Source organism: Rutidosis leptorrhynchoides, chromosome 5 (assembly GCF_046630445.1).
Source record: "Rutidosis leptorrhynchoides isolate AG116_Rl617_1_P2 chromosome 5, CSIRO_AGI_Rlap_v1, whole genome shotgun sequence".
Taxonomy (NCBI): domain Eukaryota; kingdom Viridiplantae; phylum Streptophyta; class Magnoliopsida; order Asterales; family Asteraceae; genus Rutidosis; species Rutidosis leptorrhynchoides.
In genome coordinates, this window is record NC_092337.1 from 153,817,408 (window position 1) to 153,832,724 (window position 15,317).

The following is a 15,317-nucleotide window of genomic DNA, read 5'->3' on the forward strand; positions in this document are numbered from 1 at the left end:
TCAATTATGGTGTTTTCCAATTGAATAATTTTCTTGTTTAGCTTTGAAAGTGTGGGTTCATGTGGAGTTTTCAAATTAAAAAGATCTTTTTCTAAAAATTGAACTTTTTCTGCAAGTCGTTTCGATTTTAGACTATAATCAGTCCTTTCGACTTTAATCGGATGAATTGTCTTTTTAAGATCTTCCAACTCAGTTTTCGTAGAGCTGAGTTGGACTTTCAATCTTTCCAACTCTGATTGTAATTTAGATGATTAATGTTTGGTCTCATTTAGTTTGATTTTATCCTTCAAAAACTTGTTTTCAGATTTTAAACCTTTAACTTCTTTTGACATTTGAGACCAAGTTCGTCATCATGTCATTTTGCATTTTGATAAAATCTGGTGAGATTTCATTTGATTGTACCTCATCATCATCAGATGTTGAGTCAGAATTCTCCATTGCTTCCTTTGCTTTGATGACCTTAGTCACCTTGCAAACATTTGCATGTTCCACCTCTGAATCTGAATCATTAGTCCAGTTAAACCAAGTATCATCAATCGATTTCAGCTCTCCTCCGGTTTCTACAATCTTTGCCATCAACATTTTCTTCTTGTAGTAAGCTGCATCCTTTTTCTTAGGCATTTTGCACTCACGAGAGTAATGACCAGATTTACCACAATTGAAACAGATTGAATCATCCTTCTTGGAATCATCAGCACGTTGTTGTTTTAATTGATCAGGTTTCCTGTAGTAGGAGGATGAAGATGAGTTCTTGTGTTGATTGCTTGATTTGCCTTTGAACTTGTATTTGTTCAAGGCTTTGGTGAACATGGCTGCCATCTTGACTAATTCAAGTTGAGAATCATCAACATCAGAAAGATTCAACTCTTCAGAATCAGTTAATTCTTCAACAAGCACTTTCTTGGATAAGCTTTTGGAAGTTGTAAATGATTTGCTCTTCTTTTTTGCAATGAGAGCAAGATGATCACTTGGAGATGACTCTTTCCTTCCTTCTTAAAGTTTAGACACTTCAGGTTGGTAATGCATAAGAACTCCAACAAGCTCATGAATAGTCAACTTATCAATCTCTTTGGTAGATCGAACAATGGTTCCATAAGGAAGCTAATCATCATTGAGCTTTTTGAGGAACTTCATGTTGACTTCAGCATTCACTTTTATGATCTTGTACCTTTTCAACTAATTGAGAACACCATTGAAATGACGATAGGTATTCTTGAGTTATGATAACTCCTAAATTATACATGTTTTTGAATACATTTTGAGGAGTTATTTTGGTATTTTAAAGTCATTTTGATACTAAAACACACAAAAATGGATAAAAATGGAAAAAAGGTATTTTTAATGTTTTGTTTGAGAAATGTAATAAAACAGGGTTAAAACAGGAATATGCAAGAAGTTGGAACTTAATATTGAAGAAATTCTGAAGAGATACTGAAATTCTGCGCGGTGTCACGGTTTTGGCCATATCTTGAGCATCCGGACTCCGTTTTTGATGAGACACCTGTCAAAACGACCGTAACAGAAAATTCTACAACAAAATGGAGGAATCCACCAGCCTTGTCAAGGGGAAGAAGCCGGCTTGGCCAAGGGAAGCCACCGGCTTCGGTCAAAAAGTTAACATTTTATCGTGTACGTTTTTCTTGGCCTCCAAGCTCTAATCTGAAGTGAAGCTGCTGGCTTGACATCTGAAGCAGCCAGCTTGGACCTAAAATGCGTTTTCTTGAGCGTAACGATCAAGTATTGAGTGGAGAAAAAGTCACCGCCATGGGAAGTTCTAAACAACAAGCTCAGAGACAACCTTTCGGTTTCATGAAGGACGCTAGAGCCACTATTACCTCACCAAGACCCGCCACCACAACACCTCAGGTCACGTCATCCGAATTCAAAACACAGCAAAATCTACTGTTGTCTTTGATCACAAAAATAACCAATCTAGAGAATCAAGCCACTTAGGAGAAGAAGATCAGTGAAGCAAAGATTGAGTCGTTAGTGGAAGAAAACAAGAGATTATGGAATCGAATGAATCGTCAGAAGGGTAGGACGGAGAAGTTGAAGAAGAAGATATTGGCGATTAAGAGTGAGAACAAGGAGAAGTTGAAGGAGATGAACAATAAGATCGAATTACTTACATCTGGTAAAACAAAGTTGATTAAGGATAGAGGAAAAGAATATTCCTCTGATTTGGGTGGTGATGACGAGAAAGATGATGAAGAAGATGCTGGAACTGGAGGACCCTCTTTTAAAATACCGTTAGTGATACCTATTCGAAGCTTTAATGAATATGGTGAGGTCTTTACTGCTGAATATTATATGAATTATTCAAATGTTTTTGATGATGCAGAAAAGGGGGAAGTTCCTCCAAGTGATTTCCTAGTGGAAAAGCTTGCTGCTCTGGCATACGACAGTGAAAATGATGCAGAGGATGCATAGACAGTTGAAGCTGAAGTCAAGGCTCCACAAGAAGAGCCAGCTGCAAATGTCCCTCCCGAATCAAACCAAAATATTGACATAAGTGATTTTGATAATTTGTTTGCGGATGAAAAGAGTGAAGATTCTGTTGGTAAGGATAATGTGAAAGAGGATGTGATTGTTGAATCCGAAGATGAATTGGTGACAAAATCTGAGAATAAAGATGAAGAAGAAGAAGAAGAAGTTGACATTATTATGCCTTCGGTCGAGCCCTACTCGAATCCGTCACTCCATAATTTAAGTGACTTTTTCAATTTGAGTAGTGAGGTAAAAACAAAGAGGTTGAATGAATTAGAAGAGGCGAGGAAGGTATACAAGGAGTAAATCAAGGAAGTTGATGTGTTAATGGAAAGGAATAAGAGAATCCGACATGAGAAACTGCTCGTTGAGAAAGAAAGAAAAGAGACTGAGCTGAAGAAGAAGAAACTCCGAGCCGAGAAAGCTAAAGCCGAGGTATGGAATGAGATTAATAAGTGGTTCGAACGTGATAGGGTTAAAGTTAACAGAAATGTTGAAGAAGATGAGATCCATCAGAGTTGGTGGAAACAGAACGTTGTTAACCCTGATCAGATGAATAAGCCGGAACTCGAGCCAAAGTTTGTCAGTTTATATGAAAAGGGAAAGAGAACCAAGAAGTATTCCAAGGGTAAAATTTTGAACTGGGGTTACTTCAAGGAGATCAATTATTTTGCGATCAAAAGGGAAGGAGGAGTTGATTTTATGGAAAGACCGAGTCACTTCAAAACTCTACCCTACTTTGAGATCATGCAACTTGCGAAGCTGAAGATGTTGAATGCTGAAGATAGTGACCTTTCCAGGTTGTTTTAGAGAAAACTCAGATATGAGTACAAGACAGGGAAATGAGATATCTTCAAGTCAACAGCTGCCAGGTTTTCCATACACCCAACAAAGTTAAATTCAAAAGGTGGACCTATTCGCTTTGTTAAGTTCCGTCCAGCCAAGTACATGAAACAATCTCCGTTGATTCCCTCACCCAAGGATATATGTAAAAACTTCAGATGGTGGTTCTATGATGAATTGTCGAAAGAAGCGGTGATCATGACTGCAATTGAGAAAGAAGATGGAAGCGTAAAGTTTGACAATGTGAGGATTCTAGATCCTATGTGGCTGAGAAACTTGTTGAGATTTGATGTGGAGACACTTCACCGCCATCACATTACGTTCAGAGATGATAAAAAGGAGGAAGCTATGAGATATCAACGTGTGATCGATGTCTACTATGCATACCTCAATAGAAAAAGTGATGCTCAAAGATCAAACCAAGCTCATGCCAACTGAATCCTGTCGGATACTGTATTGCTAGTTTGTATTTTGTTTTTGATGATGTATTTATGCGAGAGAGAGAATTTGGATATGTAATTGATGTTAAACTGATGTTACTTTTGGACTTTTATGTATTTCACGAACGTTTACTTTATTGTAATCGATGTTCTAGGTCCTAGGGGGAGTTGTTGATGCATTTTCTGTAAGTCCCTAGACATCTAGCTTACGTTTGTGAACAGTACTTCAGTTTATAGGCTAACATGATCGCTCGTTATGAAATGTCCCGTTCATATTGATTATAAATGTTCCATATTAATTAATTTCGTTGCGAGGTTTTGACCTCTATATGAGACGTTTTTCAAAGACTGCATTCATTTTTAAAACAACCATAACCTTTATTTTATCAATAAAGGTTTTAAAAACATTACGTAGATTATCAAATAATGATAATCTAAAATATACTGTTTACACATGACCATTACATAATGGTTTACAATAGAAATATATTACATCGACATATGTTTCTTGAATGCAGTTTTTACACAATATCATACAAACATGGACTCCAAATCTTGTCCTTATTTTAGTATGCAACAGCGGAAGCTCTTAGTATTCACCTGAGAATAAACATGCTTTAAACATCAACAAAAATGTTGGTGAGTTATAGGTTTAACCTATATATATCAAATCGTAACAATAGACCACAAGATTTCATATTTCAATACACATCCCATACATAGAGATAAAAATCATTCATATGGTGAACACCTGGTAACCGACATTAACAAGATGCATATATAAGAATATCCCCATCATTCCGGGATACCCTTCGGATATGATATAAGTTTCGAAGTACTAAAGCATCTGGTACTTTGGATGGGGTTTGTTAGGCCCAATAGATCTATCTTTAGGATTCGCATCAATTAGGGTGTCTGTTCCCTAATTCTTAGATTACCAGACTTAATAAAAAGGGGCATATTCGATTTCGATAATTCAACCATAGAATGTAGTTTCACGTACTTGTGTCTATTTTGTAAATCATTTATAAAACCTGCATGTATTCTCATCCCAAAAATATTAGATTTTAAAAGTGGGACTATAACTCACTTTCACAGATATTTTCTTCCTCGAAAATAAGACTTGGCCACGGATTGATTCACGAACCTATACAAATATGTACATATATATCAAAGTATGATCAAAATATAATTACAACCATTTTTATTATGTTTTAAAGATTTGAGTGAATTAAGTCAGCTGTCCTCGTTAGTAACCTACAACTAGTTGTCCACAGTTAGATGTACAGAAATAAATCGATATATATTATCTTGAATCAATCCACAACCCAGTGTATACATGTCTCAGGCAAGATCACAACTCAAAGTATATATATTTTTGGAATCAACCTCAACCCTGTATAGCTAACTCCAACATTACTGCATATAGAGTGTCTATGGTTGTTCCAAATAATATATATACATGGGTCGATATGATATGTCAAAACATTTGCATACGTGTCTATGGTATCCCAAGATTACATACTATATTAGAATACATGTATAATTCAATATAATTTAGCTAGGATATGATTTGTATAGATTTATTAAACATTTCCCGTAGCTAAAAAGATCAAAAATATCCAATCTTGTATTACCCAAAACTTCTTCATTTTAAATCCGTTTTGAGTGAATAAAATTGCTATGGTTTCATATTGAACTGTAATTTAAGAATCAAAACAAAAAAAGTATACATTTATAGTCGGAAATTTAAGTTACATGTCAATTACTAAAGAGGTAGTCATTTCCGTCGAAAGAACGACATCTTGATGACCATTTTGAAAAACATACTTTCACTTTGAGTTTAACCAAGATTTTTGGATATAGTTTCATGTTCATATGAAAAATCATTTTCCCATAAGAACAACTTTTAAATCAAAGTTTATCATAGTTTTTAATTATCCAAACCAAAACAGCCCCCGGTTTCACTACGACGGCGTATATCCGATTTTATGGTGTTCATCGTGTTTTCAGGTTTTAAATCATTAAGTTAGCATATCATATAGATATAGAACATGTGTTTAGTTGATTTTAAAAGTCAAGTTAGAAGGATTAACTTTTGTTTGCGAACAAGTTTAGAATTAACTAAACTATGTTCTAGTGATTACAAGTTTAAACCTTCGAATAAGATAGCTTTATATGTATGAATCGAATGATGTTATGAACATCATTACTACCTTAAGTTTTCTGGATAAAACTACTGGAAATGAAAAAAATGGATCTAGCTTCAAAGGATCCTTGGATGGCTTGAAAGTTCTTAAAGCAGAATCACGACACGAAAACAGTTCAAGTATGATTTTCACTCGAAATAAGATTGTTATAGTTGTAGAAATTGAATCAAAGTTTGAATATGAATATTACCTTGAATTAGAAAGATAACCTACTATAAATAACAAAGGTTCCTTGATCTTAGATGATTACTTGGAATGGATTAGAAAGCTTGGAAGTAGACTTGCAAACTTGGAAGTATTCTTGATTTTTATGAAACTATACTTATGGAATTTATGAAGAACACTTAGAACTTGAAGATGGAACTTGAGAGAGATCAATTAGATGAAGAAAACTGAAGAATTAAAGTGTTTGTACGTGTTTTTTGTCGTTGGTATATGGATTAGATATAAGGGATATGTAATTTTGTTTTCATGTAAATAAGTCATGAATGATTACTAATATTTTTGTAATTTTATGAGATATTTCATGCTAGTTGCCAAATGATGGTTCCCACATGTGTTAGGTAACTCACATGGGCTGCTAAGAGCTGATAATTGGAGTGTATATACTAATAGTACATACATCTAAAAGCTGTGTATTGTACGTGTACGAATACGGGTGCATACGAGTAGAATTGTTGATGAAACTGAACGAGGATGTAATTGTAAGCATTTTTGTTAAGTAGAAGTACCTTGATATGTGTCTTGAAGTCTTTCAAAAGTGTAAGAATACATATCAAAACACAACATGTATATACATTCTAATGGAGTCGTTAAGTCTTCGTTAGTCGTTACATGTAAGTGTTGTTTTGAAACCTTTAAGTTAACGATCTCAATTAATGTTGTTAACCCAATGTTTATTATATCAAATGAGATGATAAATTATTATATGTTCATGATATTATGATGTATGAATATCTCTTAATATGATATATACATTAAAATATCGTTACAACGATAACCGCTACATATAAGTCTCGTTTCGTAATTCTTGAGTTAGTAGTCTTGTTTTTACATATGTAGTTCATTGTTAACACGCTTAATGATATATTTAAATATCATTTTATCATGTTAAATATAGTGTATCAATATCTTAATAAGATACATATGTATTTAGTAGACGTTATCATAACGATAATCGTTATATATATATATATATATATATATATATATATATATATATATATATATATATATATCATTTCGAGTTTCTTAACTTAGTAATCTCATTTCTTATGTATATCACACATTGTTAATATACTTAGTGAGATACTTACTCATCATAATCTCATTTCAACCATATATATACGTCTATATATACCACAACATGTAGTTTTTACAAATTTGTAACGTTCATGAATCGCCGGTCAACTTGGGTGATCAATTGTCTATATGAAACTTATTTCATTTAATCAAGTCTTAACAAGTTTGATTGCTTAACACGTTGGAAACATTTAGTTATGTAAATATCAATCTCAATTAATATATATAAACATGGAAAAGTTCGGGTCACTACAGTACTTACCCGTTAAATAAATTTCGTCTCGAAATTTTAAGCTGTTGAAGGTGTTGACGAATCTTCTGGAAATAGATGTGGGTATTTCTTCTTCATCTGATCTTCACGCTCCCAGGTGAACTCGGGTCCTCTACGAGCATTCCATCGAACCTTAACAATCGGTATCTTGTTTTGCTTAAGTCTTTTAACCTCACGATCCATTATTTCGACGGGTTCTTCAATGAATTGAAGTTTTTCATTGATTTGGATTTCGTCCAACGGAATAGTGAGATCTTCTTTAGCAAATCATTTCTTCAAATTTGAGACATGGAAAGTGTTATGTACAGCCGCGAGTTGTTGAGGTAGCTCTAGTTGGTAAGCTACTGGTCCGACACAATCTATAATCTTGAATGGTCCAATGTACCTTGGATTTAGTTTCCCCCGTTTACCAAATCGAACAACGCCTTTCCACGGTGAAACCTTAAGCATGACCATTTCTCCAATTTCAAACTCTATATCTTTTCTTTTACTGTCCGCGTAGCTCTTTTGTCGACTCTGGGCGGTTTTCAATCGTTGTTGAATTTGGATGATTTTCTCGGTAGTTTCTTGTATTATCTCCGGACCCGTAATCTGTCTATCCCCCACTTCATTCCAACAAATCAGAGACCTGCACTTTCTACCATAAATTGCCTTAAATGGCACCATCTGAATACTAGAATGATAACTGTTGTTGTAGGAAAATTCTGCTAACGGTAGGTGTCGATCCCAACTGTTTCCGAAATCAATAACACATGCTCGTAGCATGTCTTCAAGCGTTTGTATCGTCTTTTCGCTCTACCCATCAGTTTGTGGATGATAGGCAGTACTCATGTCTAGACGAGTCCCCAATGCTTCTTACAACGTCTGCCAGAACCTTGAAACAAATCTACCATCCCTATCAGAGATAATAGAGACGGGTATTCCATGTCTGGAGACAACCTCCTTCAAATACAATCGTGCCAACTTCTCCATTTTGTCATCTTCTCTCATTGGCAGGAAGTATGCTGATTTGGTGAGACGATCAACTATTACCTAAATAGTATCAAAATCACTTGCAGTCCTTGGCAATTTAGTGATGAAATCCATGGTAATGTTTTCCCATTTCCATTCTGGGATTTCGGGTTGTTGAAGTAGCCCTGATGGTTTCTGATGCTCCGCTTTGACCTTAGAACACGTCAAACATTCCCCTACGTATTTAGCAACATCGGCTTTCATACTCGGCCACCAAAAGTGTTTCTTAAGATCTTTATACATCTTCCCCGCTCCGGGATGTATTGAATATCTGGTTTTATGTGCATCCTTAAGTACCATTTCTCTCACATCTCCAAACCTTGGTACCCAAATTCTATCAGCCCTATATCGGGTTCCGTCTTCCTGAATATTAAGATGTTTCTCTGATCCTTTGGGTATCTCATTCTTCAACTTTCCTTCTTTTACAACCCCCTGTTGCGCCTCCTTTATTTGAGTAGTAAGGTTAGTATGAATAATTATATTCATAACTTTTACCCGTATAGGTTCTCTGTCCTTTCTACTCAAAGCGTCAGCTACCACATTCGCCTTCCCCGGGTGGTATCGAATCTCAAAATCATAATCATTCAACAGATCAATCCACCTGCGTTGTCTCATATTCAGTTGCTTCTGATTAAATATGTGTTGGAGACTTTTGTGGTCGGTATATATAATACTTTTGACCCAATATAAATAATGACTCCAAATCTTTAATGCAAAAACAACAGCACCCAATTTCAAATCGTGAGTCGTATAATTTTGTTCGTGAATCTTCAATTGTCTAGACGCATAAGCAATCAGCTTCGTTCGTTGCATTAATACACAACCGAGACCTTGCTTTGATGCGTCACAATAAATCACAAAATCATCATTCCCTTCAGGCAATGACAATATAGGTGCCGTAGTTAGCTTTTTCTTCAATAACTGAAACGCCTTCTCTTGTTCATCCTTCCATTCAAATTTCTTTCCTTTATGCGTTAATGCAGTCAAGGGTTTTGCTATTTTGGAGAAATCTTGGATGAATCTTCTGTAGTAACCAGCCAATCCTAAAAATTGACGTATATGCTTCGGAGTTTTTGCGGTTTCCCACTTTTCAACGGTTTTGATCTTTGCCGGGTCCACTTGGATACCTTCTTTGTTCACTATGTGACCGAGGAATTGAACTTCTTCCAACCAAAATGCACACTTTGAAAACTTAGCGTACAGTTTTTCTTTCCTCAATACTTCTAGCACTTTTCTCAAATGTTCTTCGTGCTCTTGATCATTCTTTGAGTAAATAAGTATGTCATCGATGAAAACAATGACAAACTTGTCAAGATATGGCCCACACACTCGGTTCATAAGGTACATGAACACAGCTGGTGCATTAGTCAATCCAAACGGCATAACCATAAACTCGTAATGACCATAATGCATCCTAAAAGCAGTTTTTGGAATATCATCCTCCTTTACTCGCATTTGATGATATCCAGAACGTAAATAGATCTTCGAATAAACAGACGAGCCTTGTAGTTGATCAAATAAGTCATTGATTCTCGGTAGTGGGTAACGATTTTTGATGGTAAGTTTATTCAACTCTCTGTAGTCAATACACAACCTAAATGTACCATCCTTCTTCTTGACAAACAAAACAGGAGCTCCCCATGGTGATGTGCTTGGTCAAATGAAACCACGTTCTAATAGTTCTTGCAGTTGGCTTTGCAGTTCTTTCATCTCACTGGGTGCGAGTCTGTAAGGAGCACGAGCTATTGGTGTAGCTCCTGGTGCAAGATGTATTTGAAATTCAACAGATCGATGTGGAGGTAGTCCCGGTAATTCTTTCGGAAATACATCGGAAAATTCTTTTGCGACGGGAACATCATTGATGCTCTTTTCTTCAGTTTGTGTTTTCTCGACGTGTGCTAGAACAGCATAGAAACCTTTTCTTATTAGTTTTTGTGCCTTCAAATTACTAATAAGATGTAGCTTCGTGTTGCCCTTTTCTCCGTACACCATTAAGGGTTCTTCTTCTTCTCGTACAATGCGAATTACTTTTTTGTAACATACGATTCATCTCCTTCAGCCAGTCCATGCCAACTATTACATCAAAACTCCCTAACTCTACTAGTAACAAATCAATCTTAAATATTTCACTACCCAGTTTAATTTCTCGATTCCGGCATATATAATCTGCTGAAATTAATTTACCGTTTGCTAATTCGAGTAAAAATTTACTATCCAACGGCGTCAATGGACAACTTAATTTAGCACAAAAATCTCTACTCATATAGCTTCTATCCGTACCCGAATCAAATAAAACGTAAGCAGATTTATTGTCAATAAGAAACGTACCCGTAACAAGCTTCGGGTCTTCCTGTGCCTCTGCCGCATTAATATTGAAAACTCTTCTGCGGCCTTGTCCATTCGTGTTCTCCTGGTTCGGGCAATTTCTAATAATGTGGCAAGATTTTCCACATTTATAACAAACTACATTGGCATAACTTGCTCCGACACTACTTGCTCCGCCATTACTCGTTCCGACACCATTTGTTCCTTTCGTTCTGTTAACCCCTGGTCCGTAGACCTCACACTTAGCCGCGCTATGACCATTTCTTTTACACTTGTTGTAAAATTTAGTGCAGAACCCCGAGTGATACTTTTCACACCTTTGGCATAGCTGCTTCTGATTGTTGTTGTTGTTGTTGCGGTTGTTATTATTGTTGGGATGATTGTTGTAGTTGTTGTTGTTGTTATTGTGCCGTTTGTTGTAGTTGCGATTGATGTTGCAATTTTTGGGATAGTTGTTGTTGTATTGGTGACTCTTATCATCGTTTTCCTCCCACTTTCTTTTGACTAGCTTCACGTTGGCCTCTTCGGCCGCCTGTTCTTTAATTCTTCCCTCAATCTGGTTCACTAGTTTGTGAGCCATTCTACATGCCTTTTGTATGGAGGCAGGCTCGTGTGAAGTTATATCTTCTTGGATTCTCTCCGGTAACCCTTTCACAAATGCGTCGATCTTCTCTTCCTCATCTTCGAACGCTCTCGGACACAATAGGCACAATTCTGTGAATCGTCTTTCGTATGAAGTAATATCGAATCCCTGTGTTCGTAACCCTCTAAATTCTGACTTGAGCTTATTGACCTCGGTTCTGGGACGGTACTTCTCGTTCATCAAGTGCTTGAATGCTGACTATGGTAGCGCATAAGCAGCATCTTGTCCCATTTGCTCTAGATAGGTATTCCACCATGTTAACGCAATACCTGTGAAGGTATGCGTAGCGTACTTCACTTTGTCTTATTCAGCACACTTACTTATGGGAAACACCGATTCAACTTTCTTGGTCTACCATTTCAATCCGATTGGTCCTTCGGTCCCATCAAATTCTGAAGGTTTGCAGGCAGTGAATTCCTTGTAGGAGCATCTTACACGATTTCTTGCGCCGTTAGCTGTATTGCTAGATTCAGAGTTATTGTTGGTATGTAGCGCGGCCTGTACTACGGCTATGTTTGGAGCAAGAAAGGCACGAAATTCCTCTTCGCTCATATTCAAGGTGTGTCGAGTAGTCGGTGCCATTTCCTTCAAAATAGTCAAATGAAACAAGTTAATCATACAGAATATTAAGAGTAGTCAATAGTATCCCGTAGCATAATATGAACTCATTTATAAAAGCTTTTTCTTCATATTAGCGTTTTATAAGTTTAAATTCGGGTACTACCTACCCGTTAAGTTCATACTTAGTAGCTATTATACAATTCAACTACTACAATTTCATATGAAAAACGGATTAAAATAATATATCACATACAAATATTCTTCAAACTTACAACTTCGCTATATTACATATAACATGAAATATAGTACACTATGATACAGGACAGTTTTGAAGATAAATCTAGTTAATACGCAAGTTGTTCAGCAAAGGAAATAAAGACACGTAGTTCATAAGTCCAGAAACAAGTCATGCATTCTGGTTTTACTAAGATAACTTCCCATCCTTGGTCTTGTGGAAAATAACCATTATGACCATTAGCTAGGCAGCATGTTGTAATGTCGTCAAAAGGACGAGGGTTTCGTAATATCCAACAGCCCCGTAATAATCTAAAAACCTTGTTTCTCACCCCAACTACTGAATCCGTCACTTGTGGGAAAGTTTTATTTAAAAGCTGCAATCCGATGTTCTTTTTCTTACTTTGGTAAGAAGCGAACATCACTAACCCGTAAGCATAACATGCTTCTTTATGTTGCATGATAGAAACTCTTTCTAATTCACGAAATCCTATGTTGAGATATGTTGAGTCAAAATAGGTTCTTAACCCGTAGCGTAAAATTGCATTTGGGTTCCCCGCATTTAACGCTTTAAAGAAAACACGGCGTAACTTAAAGTCTCCCCAATGTGATATACCCCACCTATCAAAGGAAAGCCTTTTATAAACTAAGGCATTTCTAGAAAGTCTTTCAAATGTTTGGCAAGTTAATTTCGCCATAACTAAATGTGCTGATGAATTTTGACCGATTTAAGATAAGATTTCCTCAATCATATCCTCTGGTAGGTCTTCTAAAATATTCGGTTGTCTACCCTTAACGTCCATTTTGTTTTTATACTGTAAAATAGACAAGGATTAGATTCGTAATAACAAACAATACAAGCAATTTTTATATAGAACATAAAAGTACAAGCACACTACAATACATTTATTACACAACATGCTCACACCCCTCTAATCTGAATCACTGGTTTCTTCTTCTTCGGACTTGGTTCGTTTTCCTAATTTTCTAGGAATATATGGTGTTCCTCTAATACGAGTCGTCGTTTTCCACATTGGTTTAGAAAAACCTGGTGGTTTAGAGGTTCCCGGGTTATTGTCACGATATTGAAAATACGGGTATTGACGGTACATATAAAGTTCATCGGGGCCGGAATTAGATTTCTCTATTTTGATGCCTTTTCCCTTATTATTTTTTTTTGCCTCATTAAATTGGGTCGGGGTAATTTCTATAACATCATTGGAATCCTCATCAGGATCCGATTCATCAAAAAATTGGTTATTTTCCCAATATTTTGCTTCCTTAGCGGAAACACCATTGACCATTATTAACTTTGGTCCATTGGTTGAGGATTTTCTTTTATTTGACCGGTTTTCTGTGGTTCCTACTATTCTCCCCTCTGGAACCTCTTCTTCTTCCGGTTCCTCTTCTTCCGGTTCCGTTTCCTCTTCTTCCGGTTCTTCGGGAACTTGTGAATCTTGCCAATATATATTCGACTCTTCGTTATTATTAGGTGAGTCAATGGAATTTGTGCTAGAGGTAGACATCTATCACACAATATCAAACATGTTAAGAGATTAATATATCACATAATATTTACATGTTAATAATATATAGTTTCCAAAAAAAATGTTAAGCAATCATTTTTAAAGAAAACACGGTCGAATTCCAGACTCACTAATGCATCCTAACAAACTCGATAAGATACACTAATGCAAATTTTCTGGTTCTCTAAGACCAACGCTTGGATACCAACTGAAATGTCCCGTTCATATTGATTATAAACGTTCCATATTAATTGATTTCGTTGCGAGGTTTTGACCTCTATATGAGACATTTTTCAAAGACTGCATTCATTTTTAAAACAACCATAACCTTTATTTTATCAATAAAGGTTTTAAAAACATTACGTAGATTATCAAATAATGATAATCTAAAATATACTATTTACATACGACCATTACATAATGGTTTACAAAAGAAATATATTACATCGACATATGTTTCTTGAATGCAGTTTTTACACAATATCATATAAACATGGACTCCAAATCTTGTCCTTATTTTAGTATGCAACAGCGGAAGCTCTTAGTATTCACCTGAGAATAAACATGCTTTAAACGTCAACAAAAATGTTGGTGAGTTATAGGTTTAACCTATATATATCAAATCGTAACAATAGACTACAAGATTTCATATTTCAATACACATCCTATACATAGAGATAAAAATCATTCATATGGTGAACACCGGTACTTTGGATGGGGTTTGTTAGGCCCAATAGATCTATCTTTAGGATTCGCGTCAATTAGGGTGTTTGTTCCCTAATTCTTAGATTACCAGACTTAATAAAAAGGGGCATATTCGATTTCGATAATTCAACCATAGAATGTAGTTTCACGTACTTGTGTCTATTTTGTAAATCATTTATAAAACCTGCATGTATTCTCATCCCAAAAATATTAGATTTTAAAAGTGGGACTATAACTCACTTTCACAGATATTTCCTTCCTCGGAAATAAGACTTGGCCACGGATCGATTCAAGAACCTATACAAATATGTACATATATATCAAAGTATGATCAAATATAATTACAACCATTTTTATTATGTTTTAAAGATTTGAGTGTATTAAGTCAGCTGTCCTCGTTAGTAACCTACAACTAGTTGTCCACAGTTAGATGTACAGAAATAAATCGATATATATTATCTTGAATTAATCCACGACCTAGTGTATACACGTCTCAGGCTAGATCATAACTTAAAGTAAATATATTTTTGGAATCAATCTCAACCCTATATAGCTAACTCCAACATTACTGCATATAGAGTGTCTATGGTTGTTCCAAATAATATATATACATGGGTCGATATGATATGTCAAAACATTTACATACGTGTCTATGGTATCCCAAGATTACATACATATTAGAATACATGTATAATACAATATAAGTTAGCTAGGATATGATTTGTATAGATTTGTTAAACATTTCCCGTATCTAAAAAG